Source organism: Hypanus sabinus, chromosome 2 (assembly GCF_030144855.1).
Source record: "Hypanus sabinus isolate sHypSab1 chromosome 2, sHypSab1.hap1, whole genome shotgun sequence".
Taxonomy (NCBI): Eukaryota; Metazoa; Chordata; class Chondrichthyes; order Myliobatiformes; family Dasyatidae; genus Hypanus; species Hypanus sabinus.
The window spans coordinates 112,261,834-112,279,265 of NC_082707.1; the positions used below are offsets into that span (position 1 = coordinate 112,261,834).

Here is a 17,432-nt window from a genome sequence, read left to right on the forward strand (position 1 = left end):
GTAGAGCTGAAAACATGGGAAACATACAGGGCATTGGCTTGTTCACAAAGGCTCATTGCTATAAAATCTCTGTAAAACCAGAAGAGCCAAAGAAGTTGTTAGCATCAGCTTAAAAGAATGAGAAGAATGGGGGTCAAAAATGCTGAAGATCTAGGTAGCTGTAGAAAACAACACTCACATACAGTACATTCCCATGGGCCGTGGTATTGGTATTATCTATATGCGGAATTGTGGCTAGTTGTGTAATTTTCTGTGGCATTCTTCTGAGCCATTTTAGTGGAGACTCCTGGATTTCCTCACTAGTTACACTAAACGTGCTTGATAACTGACATGATTCAATGATTCCGTTTAAGAGCACATTGCAGCTATGGCTTTTGGTGGTCTCTGGAACAGATGCCGCAAAAGTAGAAGGACTAAATAGAGCATAAACCTACTGAAGCTTCCTTTCATTTTCAGTGACAACTCACTTGAAGTTATGTTGAGAAATTTCCTGTTGTCAGCATCAAGAAAGCATGATTGAAGGTAGCCACATGAATGAGTAACAGAAGTGCTGAATTTAATGTCGTACTAGTTTAACAACTTTTATTCAGAAAAGGGTAGCACAAAGCATATTTAATGTGTCCATCTCAAACTGGACTCAACTCAATTCCAGTGAATCTTCCTCACATCAACTCACCTTGCATTCTAATTCTGCCTATGAACTTCACTTCAGTGACGAGTAGTGTTGTTTGTCATCTATATTAATGACTTAGGTGATAATGTGATAAAACGGATCAGCAAATTTGCAGATGACACCAAGACTGGGATGCAGTTGACAGTGAGAAAGGCTTGCAGCAGGATCTGGACTAGTTGAAAAAATAAGCTGAAAAATAGCAAACATGAGGAAATCTGCAGATGCTGGAAATTCAAGCAACACACACACAGGTTGTTCCTCCAACCTGAGTGTGGCTTCATCTTGACAGTAGAAGAGGCCATGGATAGACATATCAGAATGGGAATGGGATGTGGAATTAAAATGTGTGGCCACTGGGTGATCCTGCTTTCTCTGGCGGACAGAGCCAGATGGAAAATAAGAGATGGAATTTAATTCAATCGAGTGTGAGGGGTTGCACTTTGAGAGGATAAATCAGCATAGGACTTAAACAGTGATCACTGAGGAGTGCATTAGAATAAAGATCTGTAATTAAGATCTATACATGGGAATACAGATCCATAATTCCTTAAAGGTGGTGTCACAGGGTTGCAAAGAGAGCTTTTGGATGTTGGCCTTCATAAATCAGAGCATTCAGTACAGCGGTTAGAATGTTATGTTGAAATTGTATAAAACATTGGTGAGGCCAAATTTGGAGCATTGTGTGCAGTTGTGTTCACCCATCTACAGGAAAGATATCAATAAGATTGAAAGAGTACAGAGAAATTTTACAATGAAATTCTGGGGACTTTGTGCTCTACAGGCTTTGTAAAGAACAAACATAGGCTAAGGGTGCTGAGTTGTTTGGAATCGTTTAGTTGATTGTAGATCTTAAGTTTAAGAAGTTAGAGCCGAAGGCATAACAAGTGTAGTCAAGATGATAGTTAATGTTCCTCCTGGAAGATGTGGGGTTACAGGGTACCTAATAATCTCCCTGATGACTACATCTGCAGGAAGTGCACCCAACTTCAGCTCCTGACTGACAAGGTCTAGGAGCTGGAGCTGGATGTATTCAAGACGATCCCAGAGGATGAAAATCCCATAGATGAGACATTTACTGAGGTGGTCACACCCAGAATGCAGACCTCAGACAGTAGATGGGTGACCACCAGGAGAAGTAAGGGGAGTAAGCAGTCGGTGCAGGGTTTCCCAGTGGCCATTCCCCTCAGCAACAAGTATATCCCTTTGGATACTGCAGGGGGTGGGGGTAGGGGCAGGAGATAACTTATCGGGGCACAGCAACAGCTGGCACTGTGGCTGGCCCTAAGGCTCAACAGGGAAGCGTAAGGTCAGGTAGAGCGATAGGAGTAGGAGACCTGATAGTTAAGGGGGTGGACAGGGGATTCTTTAGCCATGAAAGAGATGCCAGGTTGGTGAATTGTCTTCCAGGTAGAGAATCAAGGATGTCTTAGAGCAGCTGCAGAAAATTCTGAAGAGGGAGGGTGAGCAGCTAGAGATCATAGTGCATATTGGCACCAATGAAAGAGGTAGAAAAAGGGAAGAGGTCTTGCTCACTGTATTAGGGAAGAGGCTGAAGAGCATAGCCTCCAAGATAGTAATCTCTAGATTACTCCCAGTAGAATGTGGTTATTAGAACAGGACTAGGATGTTAGTACAGATGAATGAGTGGCTGAGTAACTCGTACAGGAAGCAGGGGCTCAGATTTCTGGATCATTGAGATCTCTTCTGGGGAAGGTATGACCTGTACAAGAAGAGTGGGTTACACCTGAACCCAAGGAGAATCAATCTCTTTGCAAGCACTTTGCTAAAACTGTTAAGGAGGGTTTAAACTAATTTGACAAGGTGTGATAGGGCTGAGGATGGGGCAGTTGATTTACAATTGGATGAAGTATGTAGTGAGACTTTGAGGAAGGAGAAGCACATGACTGGGTAAATTAGCAGTCAGTGGGATGAATTCAAGTGTAGCGCGGGGGTAAAGTCGAAAAGGGTGACGAATACGGGACTTGAAGGTGTTATATTTGAATGCATGCAGTGTACAGAATAAGGTAGATGATCTTGTAGCACAGTCAGAGACTGTCAGGTATGACATTGTGGGCATCACTGAGTCATAGCAGAAAGAAGATCATAGTTAGGAGCTTAACATCCAAGGATATCTTTATCAAAAGGACAGACAGGAAGGCAGAGGTGATGGTGTGATTCTGTAGGTCAAAGATGAAATCAAGTGGTCAGAAAGAGGTGACATAGGATTGGAAAATGTAGAATCTTGGCGGGTAGAGTTGAGAGACTGCAAGGGTAAAAAGACTCTGAAAGAAGTTATATACAGGCTTCCATACAATAGCCAGGAAGTGGGATATAAATTACAATGGGAGATAGAAAAGATATGCAAAAAAGATGTTACAATAGTCATGGGGGATTTCAATATGCAGGTAGATTGGGAAAATCTGGTTGGTGCTTGATTCCAAGAGACAGAATTTGTAGAATGCCAACAAGATAGCTTTTTAGAGCAGCTTGTGGTTGAGCCCACTAAGGGAAAGGGAATTCTGGATTAGGAATTGTGTAGTGAACCAAATTTTATTAGGGAGCTTAAGGTAAAGGAACCCTGAGGAGGCAGTGATCATAATATGATAGAATTCACCTTGCAGTTTGAGAAGGGGAAGATAAAGTCAGATGTAACAGTACTACAGTGGAGTAAATGGAATAACAGAGGTACGAGAGGGGAACTGGCCAAAGTTGATTGCAGGGACATTAGCAGGGATGATGGCAGAACAGCATTGACTGGAGTTTCTGGGGCACTTCAGATGTCCCAAAGATGAAAAAAGTATTCTGAAGGGAGGATAAGACAACCGTGGCTGCCAAGGGAAGTCAAATCAGCATAAAAGGGAATGAGAGGGCATATAATACGTATAGCAAAACTTAAAGGGAAGTTAGAAGATTGGGAAGCCTTTAAAAACTAACACAAGACAACTACAAAAGCCATAAGGAGAGAAAAGATGAACTATGAAGATAAAATAGCCAATAATATAAGAGGATACCAACATTTTTACAGATATGTAAAGAGTAAAAGAGAGGCGAAAATGGGTATTGGACCACTGGAAAATGATACTGGAGAAGTATTAATGGAGGACAAAGAAATTGAGGACCAACTTAATAAGTGTTTTGCATCTATCTTCACTATAGAAAATACCTAGCAATTTGACAGAAATTCAAGAATGTCAGTGGGGAAGAAGTAAGGAGAAGGTGCTTGGGAAGCTGAAAGGTCTGAAGGTAGATAAGTCACTGGGATCAGATGGACTACACCATAGTGTTCGGAAAGGGTAGCTGAAGAGATTGTGAAGACAGTAGTAATTATCTTTCAAGAATCACTAAACTCTGGGATAGTTCCAGAGGACTGGAAAATTGCAAATGTCACTCCACTCTTTAAGAAGGAAGAGAGGCAGAAGAAAGGAAATTATAGGCCAGTTAGCCTGAATTCAGTAGTTGAGAAGATGTTGGAGTCCATTATTAAAGATGGGGTTTTGGGATACTTGGAGGCACATGATAAAATAGGCTGAAGTCAGCATGGTTTCCTTAAGGGAAAACCTTGCCTGACAAATCTGTTGGAATTCTTTGAGGAAATTCTAAGACAGGATATTCAAAGGAGAATCAGTGGATGGTGTTTGCTTGGATTTTCAGGAGGCCTTTGACAAGGTGCCATTGATGAGGCTGCTTAACAAGATAAGAGCCCGGTATATTACAAGAAAGATGAAGAGTGGAAATAAAGAGAGCTATTTCTGGTTGACTGCTGATTACTATTGGTGTTCATAGTGGTCTGTGTTGAGACCACTTCACATTATATGTCAATGATTTTGATGACAGAATTGATGGCTTTTTTTGGTTAAGTTTTCAGACAACATGAAGATGGGTGGGGGGGCTAGAAATGTTGAGAAAGCAAAGAGCCTTCAGAAGGACTTAGATAGATTAAGATAATAGTCAAAGAAGTGGCAGATGGAATATAGTGTAGGAAATATATGGTCATGCACTTTGGTAGAAGGAATAAAGACATCTAGATTATTTTCTAAACAGGGAGAAAATACAAAAATCAGAGGTGTAAAGGGACTTAGTAGTTTGTGCAGGATTCCCTAAAGGTAAACTTGCAGATTGAGTCGGTGGTAAAGTAGGCAAATGCAATATAAGCATTCATTTTGAAAGGACTAAAATATAACAGGAAGGATGTGATGCCGAGTCTTTTTAAGGCATTGGAGAGGGTCCAGCAGAGGTTACAAAGAATTAATAAATAGTGCAAAAAAAAAGGAATAACAAGATGGTCTTCATGGACTGATCAGAAATCTGATGGTGGAGAGAAACAGATATTCCTGAATCACTGATTGTGGATCTTCAGGCTCTTGTTCCTCCTCCTCAACAGTAGTAGTGAAAAGATGGTATGTCCCGGATATTGAGGGTCCTTAGTGATCTTGAGGGCACTGAATCTTGAAGATGTGATCAATGGTTGGGAGGGTTGTGCCCGTCATTAAGCTGGCTGAGTCTACAACTCACTGCAACTTCTTGCAAACCTGTGCATTGGAGCTGCCACACCAGGTGATGAAGTAACCCAGTCAGTATGCTCTGATAGGCCATACCGTTAATACCTTCACTCAGAGGGCTTTGAACTTGGTCCAGAGGTTCCCAAGCTTTCTTTATGCCTTGGACTGCTACCATTAACTAAGTGGTCTGTGGACCCCAGTTTGGGAACTCCTGATGTGGCCAATTCTCTACCACAGAGGGCAGTACAAGCCAAGGCATTCATTACTAAAAAATGAGTTAGATATGACTTCTAATGCCTGAGGAATTTAATGTATATGGGGAGAAAGTGGAAACAAGGTGCTGAAGTGGTTGACCTACATGATCATGGTCGATGCTGGAATAAGCCTAAATCAGAATCAGAATCAAGTTTAATATTACCAGCATATGTCATGAAATTCACAAAAATAGTATTTAAATTTAAAAAATGAAATTTAAAAAAGTAGGGAGGTAGTGTTCATGGGTTCAATCTCCATTTAGGAATCAGATGGGAGAGGGGAAGAAGCTGTTCCTAAATCACTGAGTGGGTGCCTTCATGCTTCTGTACCTCCTTCCTGATGGTATCATTGAGAACAAGGAATGATCTAGGTGATGGGGATCCTTAATGATGGACACCACCTTCTTGAGACATTGCTCCTTGAAGATGGCCTGGATACTATGGAGGCTAGTGCTTATAATGGAGCTGGCTAAGTTTACAACTCTCTGCAGCTTACTTCGGTTCTATGTAGTAGACACCCTCATACCAGATGGTTAAAATAGTCTCCACGGTACATCTGTAGAAATTTTCATCTGTCTTTGGTGACATACAAAATCTTCTCTAACTCCTAATGAAATATAGCCAACGTCATGCCTTCTTTGTAGCTGCATCAACATGTTGGGTCCAGGTTAGATACTCAGAGATGTTGACACCCAGGAACTTGAAATTGCTCACTCTCTGCACTTCTGATCTCTCTATGTGTTTCCTCATCTTAACCTTTTTGAAGTCACCAATCAATTATTTGGCCTAAAGGGACAGATGGCTTCCTCTTGCAAGTTTCTATGTTATGGAGGGATATTGAAAGGCTCGATCTTGTGAAGGAGAGGTGGAGATACTGGCGTCATGTAATGTGAAGGTTATTGGGAAGGCGGGCTTGAAGTGATTGGAGGTTGATATAGAAGTCTGCCGACAGATTGGGAATAGCAGAGTAGCTGGCATCAGATTATTCAACCCAGTGCTGGCAACTTTTCTCTGAACTTATGCTTCAACATGTGGTCCAGTTAGAGTTACCCTGTAATGGATAGACATTATTTTGGTTTGTGCTTGCTAAAAGAATCATAGGTTTGTAGAAAGTGAATTAGAGGCCTGACCTGCAGTGGATAGAGAGGAGGAGAGATCTGCTGAAGGTCAGAAGGCTACTAAACCCCAGAGGGAGAGCTAGCTGTAGCAGCCAGTGCCAGGAGTTCAAGACCTAAGGATATTAATCCCACACAGAAAGCTGGAGGAACTCAGCAAGTCAGGCAGTGTCTGTGGAGGAAAATAAACAGTCGACCTTTGGGCCAAGACCTTTCTTCAGGAGTACTGAATAAGGAACTCGACCTGAAACATACACTGTTCATTCCCTTCCATAGATACTGCTTGACCTGATAAATTCCTCCAACATTTTATGTGACATTCTCAAGATTTCCAGCATCAACAGAGTCTGTTGTGTCATTAATCCTGAGAAGTTAAAGGTAACAGAAGGTATCATCAAATCTCATCCAACAAATTGCACCATTAATTGTAGGGCAGACTGAAAAACTGTAGCTATGGTTTAAGATTGGGTAGGATCAGAAAGAATAAAGGAGACTGAAGGGGAAATTAATTAAGATGCATGAATAGATGAGGTACCTAGATAGAATAAACAAGGGAACCAATATCTAGAGAGGTCAAAAATCAGAGGGCAAAAACTTAAAATAATTGGAAGATTCGAGGATAGATGAAGCCTTTTTGTTCACCTTGGGGTTATTGGGTATTCTGGAACTCTTTGGTAGAAAGAGTATTTGAGGGTATCTACCTCAAATACCCTAATTATTCTTAAATCCTACTTGGATGTGTGACCTGTAAGACTAGCATCCTGGTGCTGGAAGGGGAGAGCTGAAAGTTCTTTTGCAGCCAGCATAGACATGATGGGCTGAACTGTGACTACTGTGCCATCACTTTTCAATGGTTCTAATCTTTGATGTTGCTCAATGTATCATACTCCCTCACAGCAATCAATGGTATTTATCAGACGACTCCCATATTTAACATTCATCACACTCTTGCGGAGCATTCATTTCATGTCTTCAAGCTGTTCAGTGTTACAGGGTACAGTCTAGCTGGAGCTGTCTAAAAGGATTGGAACATCCTTTACTGTTCCAAAGTAAAAGAAATTGAAGGATTCCACCATTAATCATGGACAGGATTTTGAGCTTATCCTTCCCTGACTGGACATTGGTCAACTGAACTTTATGGAGTGGCTGATGGCCAATATTTCGGCTTCCATTCCAAAATAAACTGCAGCCAACTAATGGCTGGGTACCAGTCAGAGCATGTGTGATTGAACTCAGACATTCTCCAAGTTTCAGACACAGCGTCTCTCCTTGTCAAACTTAGTCCTAGGGTACCCTTATAATCAGCGGTTCCCAGGTTTGATAAGGAGTTAAATCTTATTTTCAAGTCCCATCTTCCCACTCTCCTTCAATGAGATAGTTCCACATTGATTGTCTGTTTAAGTCTGATCCATTTTATTTATCTTTGTCCTCGACTATCTGTTGTTGCAATATTACCTCCACTTCTTGCTTCATCAAATGTATAGCACCCTAGTTATTGGTGCTAGGCCAATCAGACACAGGGAGCATGGACCTCACTCTCTATGTGGGTCTGATGATCAAAGCTCTTCACTAAAGTGCTATTCTGCCTTAACCTAGGACTCTAGTTATCTCTTATTACTGTAGACCTGAGACCTCGAATCTTCACAAATAAGCCAGGTTACAAATTCATTACTGCTGCTTTGTGAAGTTGGGGGAACATTGTCCCCTATTCCATGTAGGGTAGTTCCAGCCTACAGTCAATCATTTCCAGAGTTTCCCTCCTTCAGTTAGGCCATTATCATCTCCTTCTATTTACTTAATATTCCTGGAGATCTTCTCAGACTATTAACCATCATTGCTCAAATTGTTGGTTCAGACTGAAAACACTGTTCATTTTTCTGTCTTATGGTTGTTTTTAACTCTCCATCTTTCACACTTACAACATGGACAAAGCATGGCGAGTGTAGTCATGAGCTTTCAATCCTCATTGAAACGTGCTGACTAAAATTTTGTTTCTGGCAAGAGCAAATGAAATGTAAATGTAAATCTAGCTGTTTAAGAAAAAAATCTGTTATCAGCTGTTAGCTGTAGAGGTTGGCAAACTACAGTATGTTCAAAATTACTCCACTTCAAGCTTGGAAGGAATCCAAAATACAATCCCCCTGCCCCCCCCCACCTCATTGCTATTCCAGATGTCACTAGTTGGAAAATGATGGAATATTTTTATAAAGGATGTGATATTAAGTTAGTTATAAAATAATAATATGGTTGAGCTGAGTTAACGTGAATGATGAAAGTGAAATTGTGTTTGACCAATTTTTTAGATTTCGTTGAGAATGGTTTGAGGAAGTAGAGTAACTAAGAGATACCAGTGGATGTGGTGTATTTCAAGTGCAAGCTTATTGTCATAGGTGTATATATACCCAGAGTATAAATGTCATGAAAAAAGCTTTTTGTAGTAGCAGCATAGTATGTTACAAACTTGATTAAGGTCCCACAGGTAACATACTTTGTTACAGTCCTGCACTTTATCGTTTATTTTTACTACACTCTTTTGATGGCTTTTACATGTATTTGGCATTGTTTTTGTTGTACCTTATTCTAGCTCAATGCACTATGTAATGGTCTGATCTGTACAAACAGTATGCAAAACAAGTCAACTGTATTCTTTTCCATCGATACTGCTTGGCCTGCTGAATTCCTCCAGCATTTTGTGTGTAAAACTTTTCATTGTATCTTTGTACATGTGACAATAATAAACCAATGCCAATACACAGGAGGTTACTGATTAAGTTTGGAGCACATGAGACTGGGGGCAACATGTGAGTTGATTAACAGATAGAAAATAAAGACTGGGCATGGGTCGACAGGTTGTGACTGGAGAGTTACAATGAGGATCAGTATTTGAACCCCACTGTTCACATTAAATATCGACAATTTGGCTGAGGGATCGGATGTAATACTTCAGAGTTTACTGATAACATGAAACTACAAGGGAATATGAGTAGTGATGAGGAAGTAGAGAGCTTCTAAGGGGATATAAACAAATTGAATAAATGGGAAGCATCATCATAGATGGATTACAATGTGGAAAAACTGAGGTCTGAGATCAAACTCCTTAGGCACTCAGCACATGACTTTAGCGAGATTTAAGATTCGAGAAAGCATCAACTCATCAAAGTAACACTCAGTAGGAAATACTCCACGTAAAACACATGATCTCTTTACCATTCGAATTATTAGAGTTGGAGAATATTATGCTGTTATTAACTGGAGCCATTAGTTCTCATTTGAGAATGGTAGGCTGGTTGGTATCAAGATCTATCAGCTCTGTATGATTTCAGCTAATGTTAGTGTTGCATATTAACAATTCTTCTGAAATGATGGCTAATGTCAATACATGTTGCTAAGGCTGTTATATATTCAATACTGGACAATTTTAGCTAACCTCCCTTTCTTCTCACAGATATGGCTGTGCCTTTGTATCAATTTGTTTCTCCTTTTCTGTCTCTATCTGCCAGGTTTTCTTTAGTGTTTATTCCCCTGACCATTTTGATGTGCATCCTATCACAGACCTTGCTAGAGTTCTCTCTCTCCTCTCCTCCCCAATTCCATAACTTCTCAGGTTTCCAGTTTTGCTGCTGGATCTTTGACCCAAGCAATCAACTGTTTCTCTCCCCTTAGATGCTACCCTGGCCTGCTGAATGCTTCCAGCATTCTGACTTTTACATACAGTCTTGTACTCCAATGTAATAAGAAATCTAGTTATCATTTTTTGCTATATAGTCGGGAAATGTTAGAGACAGTTCAGGGCAATAGGTTTTGTTTTGTAGTGTGGACTGTTGCTCATTGCAGAGACTGATAGAATGGAGGCAGATGTTCAGATGAGGAAACCTGTTCCACTGGTAGAACTATAAGTCATCTTCTGTAGGACTGGCACAGTGACACAACTGTTAGAGCTGCTGCCTCACTTCTCTCCCAACTGATGCTAAATCAGGCACTCTGTGTGGAGTTGCACATTTCTCACTGTGACCACAGTTTTCTTGCTGTGTACCAGTTTCTTGCCTCATCCAAAAGGTGTGCAGATTGATGGGTTAATTAGCCACTGTAAATAGTGTAGAAAAGAGTGAAGGAGATGATAGAAATGAAGGAGAATCAAAAAGGAATAAATTGGATCTGTGCTGTGGAGTCAGTGAGTGGAAGAAACTCTTTCAATGCTGTATCACTTCCCTTTAGTTGCTGGATTTTCTGATCTGTGCCATTGCTGAGAGTATTGAAAATATATTGGGCTTGTACTAGCACTACCGAAGCTTAATATAAATATTGCAATGCTTATTGTAATATTTACAATAATAGAGGTTAATATAATTGATACATATTGCATTTTCTCATTACAGCATAAATAAGGCCTTTTATGGAAGACTATTTTTTTTAAATACAGTCAGCAACATCTGTTGAAATGTCTGCAAAATAATAGTTTCTTAATAACTTAAGTTTTTGTTTTCTTGGTTCAGTTGTGTTCAATATCTTGGTTCTGCTGCACATTTTTTGTTTTCTTTTTCGGGTTTTCCTCATTAAAACGGGTTTCATTTCGGCAACATTTTATCGGTTTGTGTAAAAACGGTCAGCTCCATTATTACATTAGTAGATTAATTTATAGTTCACTCATCTTTTATTTCAGCATGAGTTCTGTTTTAAACAAAGCATTCTCTAGCTATCAACATACATCAAAATGTATGTTGCTGTAGTGCAAGTTGAGGGATGAAAGATGCCTCAAACTCTAGCAAGGTCTGTGATAGGGTGCATGATGCACCATCAATAACTCACTCTGAGACGTAAAGGCGAGATATTGGCTTTTATTGACTGGAAGAAGGAACCAGCAGTGAGTGACCATCATATTACATCCTGGAGAATGAGGCCGAGCATCAGGCCTCCATCGCCTTTATACAGGGGCCTGTGGGAGGAGCCACAGGAGCAGTCAGCAGGGGGCGTGTCCAGACAGGCACACGTAGTTCACCACAGTGCACATCAAAATTCTTCCAGAAAATGTCTTCATAACTTTATCTTATATTCTGAATCACCACTTAGAACCTAACCCTTTAATTGCTTTGTTTGGTTTTTTGGGTGAGACAGATTTATGTTTGAGTTCGACTAAGTGTCGAATATTATCTTTTGCTTCTCTCCTGGCTAGATGTTTAATCCTCCTTAGATGGAGAGATGTTGCCCTGCCCACACATGCTCAATGGCTTAATGATATTATGTCCTGCTTAGACCTTGAAAAAATTCATTATTCAGTTCTTAATTCTGATATCAAGTTCCATAAGGTCTGGGGACCTTTTATCGAGTACTTTCATAACCTTCCTCTTAACTAAGGTTTTTTTTTTCGGTCCCTTGCTTTCAGCTCTTTTTTTTGGTAGTAGGCATTATTATCTTCTGTTTTTAAGTGTATTTACAGTTTTGGGGGTTTGAATGTCCTTATTTATATTCTCTATATTGTGTTGTGGTTGGTCTGGAGTTTTTTTTTGTTGTGGGGCTTGGGGGGACACTACTTTTACATGTCTTCAATTTGGGTGCTTTCTCAATGAACTTTTTTGTATTATATTATTATTGTATGTTTATTTTGCACTGTATTAATGTTCTTCATTTTGATTTGGGGTGTTTTTTCTATCTGTAGCGATGTAGAAAATGCATTAAAAAAACTAATTTAAAATTTTTTTTTAATTCTTCCAGGACTCTTTTGAGCACCTGTTTAACTTCTAGGATTATCTAACCCTTTTCTCATAGTCATGCTAGCTGAAGAGTAGGGTTCATTGTCAAAGATTTGGATAATATGCATTTGAGGTGAATTTTGTATTGATTCAGAAAGCTTTAGGATCATGCAAGCTTTTTGAGCAACAATTGGCCCAGCAGCACACAGGCTATCACAACAGTTAAAAGTTGCAGATCTGTATCCCCTTGCTTCAGGAATATTTTCTATCAGAGCTTCAAATCACCAACCACAGCTGACATTACTAAATTTGGCACGACTTCTACAAAACTGTGACAGCAGAACAAGAAATGCTGTTTTTTTTTTAAATTGGACTACACATTCTTCTGATCATAAAGCCAAGATGTACTGGACTGTAAATTATTCCTGATTCTTTGGGATCTACTAGAACACCATTTTCATTGCATTCCCTGTGTGGCAGCAGATATGAATTTTTAAAGTGTAGTACACCAGTAATTTTTTTTATTAACTTTGTCTGATAAATGCTCATTAGGCAGAGTGTTGATGAAGGGTGATTAAACTGAAACGTTAATTCAGTTTCTTTAGCTTAACTGCTTAGTAATTTCAATGCTTCTGTTTTACACTTTATCCTCTGAAGATTGACTTCAGGGCTTCAGCTATTAAAGAGCCTCATGCATTGCCAACATAACACTTCTGCCCTTTGTTCGAACTGATATGTATGCTTATTTCAGAAGATAGAAGAGACCAAAGGTAGCAAGTTAAATATCCTAGTGAGAATGACAGTTTGAATCCTTGCAATACTGAAATGAGGCAATATAGAGAAGAGGTGACAGAAGTCAGCATCATGGGTGGCTCTTTTCAATGCTACCTCTTTCATGTCTTTACAAGATGGTGGATCCTGATGTTCATGGAAATGGGCTTGATCTGAAGTATCCTTGACTGAAGGTATGCCAGTAGTTAATCTTTCATTTCAGATATCTCCTTCTGCCATTTCGCTGTATACCCTGCCTCTGCCTATGTTAACATCTACCAAGCACTCCAGTTACTAGTGCCATCCCCATCACCATTCCATGTGCACTTGGCATTGTCATTGCAGATTTACTTGGGCATGCCCCAGCTGCACAACTCTCCTCACTATCCTATTTTCCTTGCTTCCCCCAGCAGCCTTAACCCCAAGGAAGAAGACAGTAATATAGTATTTGATGCCTTAAATATAATCTCAGGTCTTGGAGTGAAATAAGGTGTTGAGAGAGACTCTCCAGTCCTTCAAAGGGCTTTCTGTGGAGCCACAAGGCTGATCCCTTGCTCAAAAAGTGCTGAGTATCTCACTGCCAGTGGGCATTGGCATATCCATGTTCAAATCAAGTCACTTTTTATTGTCATTTCAACCATAACTGCTGGTACAGTACATAGTAAAAATGAGACAACATTTTTTCGGGACCATGGTGTTACATGACACAGTACAAAAACTAGACTGAACTACGTAAAAAAAACACAGAGAAAAAAACTACACTGGACTACAGACCTACCCAGAACTGCATAAAGTGCACAAAACAGTGCAGATTACAATAAATAATAAACAAGACAATTGGGCAGTAAGGTGTCGGTCCAAGCTTTGGGTATTGAGGAGTCTGATAGCCTGGGGGAAGAAACTGTTACATAGTCTGGTCGTGAGAGCCCGAATGCTTCAGTGCCTTTTCCCAGACGGCAGGAGGGAGAAGAGTTTGTATGTTGGAGCTATTGATAGAAGAGATGTTGTTGTCCAGGACAGCCCAGACAGAGACCACCCGGAATATACAGCCTATTGTCTATTAAAGTCTGCTTGCTGCCAGTTTGATATAGATCTCTGGCAGCCACATGCAAACTTTTGCCATCAGGGCAGCTGTTGACACAAATCTGGAGACATCAAAAGCAACATGCAATCTGGTCTTCACTGAAGAGCAAGGCCAGCACCTGTCCAGTCTAAGGAGAGAGCCTGCTTTAAGGCAGCCAGCAAACCAGTAGTGCGTTGGCTTGTAGATACAACTGGCTGATCCCCATGCTGCAATGACAGTCAGGTCACAAGGCTCATGGTTGATCAATGCATCATTTGTGCCTGCACCCTCTGAGACAGGGCTGCATGGCTGCAGCGGTAAGTAAGCACAATAAACCAATAATCCACTGGAAGAATTCAGCTGGTCGAGCATCTTCTGTGGAGGTGGAATTGTCAACACTTCGAGTCCTGATGCAGGGATTCCTTTCACCTACGAATGCTGCCCAACTGTTGAGTTCCTCCAGCAGGTTGCTTGTTGCTCCAGATTCTCTTGTGTGTTCAATCAACTTAGAATGGTGTGGCTAAATAGACTGCATAAGATACTGTCATCTTGAAACATTACCGATTCCAATCATTATTTTGTCACTACGATTTCCAATCTATTATCCTTGATGGAATTTGTTTCAGAGATGACAAAAGTTATCTCTAAAGGGCAGGGCACATAGCATGATTAGTCAAATCCAATTTGACCCAACACATTAACTTTGTTTGTCTTTCCACAGATGCCACCTGACCTGCTGGGGGTTTCCAGCACTTTCTGTTTTTATTTCAGGTTTCCATCATCTGCCATTGCATGATTTTCTTGGTAATTTAGTAATAGTTTGCATTGTTTGGTTTGTTATTTCAGCCTTGTGTTTGGCTGCATTGGAGAGGTGAACATGGTATGATTATATAAAAATTAGATGATGTCTTTATTAGTCCATTCTACAATATATTGATATTTGTGCAAAGTAAGATAGCATTAGCTAATCATAATTTTGCCATATAGTTATGTGGGTTCCAAGGAGGAATTAACTCATTTTGTTGTGAAAACTGTGTAACCTGAAGTGTATATTCAGCAAACACGAGGAAATCAACAGATGCTGGAAATTCACGCAACACACACAAAATGCTGGTGGAACGCAGCAGGCCAGGCAGCATCTATAGGGAGAAGCACTGTTGATATTTCAGGCTGAGACCCTGACAAAGAAATTGAGAAATAAAAACATCATTGGCTTTGGAAATGGTGGAACATACAGGACACTGAGGGAACTAAGCTACTGAATGGAATATCTCCTAATGAATCCACTGACAATGTCAAATTCCCATGAACATAACAGAACATTTGTACAGTGGAGATGGGAGAGTTCAATGCAACTGAAGACTGGAAGCAGTGGGAATTCAGTGAGCCATAAGACACATTATTGCATGAAGCTTGGTATCCATGATTTTACTGAATCATTAATTGAGCTATACACAAGCACATTTCTCAACAAATGACTAACACAATACAAGGGCAAAGGGACATAACACCGAGGCTTTGGCACCCATATTTATTGTCCATCCCTAATTGTCCTCGAGATGGTAGTAGTGAACCTCCTTCTTGAACCACAATAATCTTTTTAGCAAAGGTATTTCTGCAGTGCTGCTGGGTAGAGGATTGTAGGATTTAATTCTAGTGACAATGAAGGATCAGTGAAATATCTCCGAGGTTGTGTTGTGCATTTTATAGGGTAGCATGCAGCTGCTAATGTTCCTGTGCATCTGCTATACTTGTCCTTCTTGGTAGTAGAAGTTTTAGAGTAGCCTGGGCAAGTAACTGCTGTACACCATTTAAACAGCATTCACTGCAGCCACTGTACACCAGTAATGGACACAATAAATCTTAGGGGTGGTGAGTGGGCTGCTTTTCCCTAGATAATGCAAATTTCTTGAGAGTTGTTCGCACTGCACTCATCCAGGCAAATAGAAAGTGTTCCATCAGGCTCCTAATTTGTGCTTTGCAAATAACAGGAAGACCTTGGAGTGTCAGGAATGGAAAAGTGTTTGGTATCACAGGGTGAATCTTTTGTCACTGAATAGTCATCTTCTGACCTACGCGTATTTACTGTATTTATGTAGCTGATATAGCTTGGCTAAATGTTCAGCTAATCCTAGAGCAGGTGTGTTTTCAGGCCCCAAGCCAGTTGCTCTACTTGGTGCTATTAGCCATTCCTTGGTATTATATGCAATGAATTGAGTTGCCTGGACACTGACTTTTGTGATGACGTGAGTCTCAGAAAGAAGCTGAGATTGATCATCCACCACCACTTCTGGCCGAATGTAGTTGTGAATGATGCAGCTGATAAGATGTATATCCTTGAATATTCATTTCCCAGGCCCTGTCTGCTTGAAGCCATGTCTCAGTTATTCCCACAACATCGTACTTGCCAATTTCCAACTGAGCCTCAAGCTCATCTACTTTATTCCTTATGCTTCGTGCATTCATATATAATACTTTTAATTCGGTACTCCCCTCTCCTTTCATATCAATTCCTATTTCACTTGGCCATACTGTATGATCTCTTCTTGAGCTTTCTACTCCATTGATTCTGTTGTCCTTTTTAACTTTTCTTAATTTCACTTTCTCTTTAACTCCATCCTTGTATTTCCAGTTCATCCCCTCCCCCCCACTACTTAGTTTAAACACATCCGTGTTGCAGTGGCAAACCTGTCTGCCAGAATGCTGGTCCCCCGCCTATTAAGGTGCAACCCGTCCCTTTTGTACAATTCATCCCTACCCCAAAACAGATCCCAGTGGTCCAAGAATGTAAATCCTTGCTTCCTGCACCAGTTCCTCAGCCACAGATTCAGATCCATTATCTCCCTGTTCCTGCCCTCTCCAGCACAAGGAACTGGAAGCAAACCACAGATAACCACCCTGGAAGTCCTACTTTTCAGCCTTCTTCCGAGTTCTCTGAAGTCCCGATGCAGAATGTCCTTCCTCTTCTTCCCGATGTCATTTGTGCCGACATGCACTACCACTTCCGGCTGTTCACTTTCACCCTTGAGGATTCCCTGCAATCGGTCCGTGATGTCCTGGATCCTAGCACCAGGGAGGCAACACACCATCCTTAAATCTCGCCTGTTGCCGCAGAAACCCCTTTCCATACCTCTTACAATGGAGTCCCCTACTACCACGGCTCTTCCTGATGTCTGACTCCTCAGCTCTGCTTCTGCACCAATTTTCGGCTCGCAGACCTGTCCGCCTCTCAGACTGGCAATATCTTCTGTCCTGACAGCTTCCAAGAAGGTGAACCTGTTTATGAGAGGTACATCCCCTCCAAGATGGGTTCACTTATAAACCAGTACTTTAAAATGCACGTTATTCTCCTGAGCCTATGTTTTATTGA

The 17,432-nt window shown here is 40.7% G+C and overlaps 1 protein-coding gene across 11 annotated transcripts in view; it reads left to right on the plus strand.

The window, feature by feature from the left end:
• LOC132382284 (titin homolog) overlaps nucleotides 1-17,432 on the plus strand; it is a 354,914-nt gene that overhangs the window by 323,555 nt on the left and 13,927 nt on the right. The window lies entirely within an intron of this gene.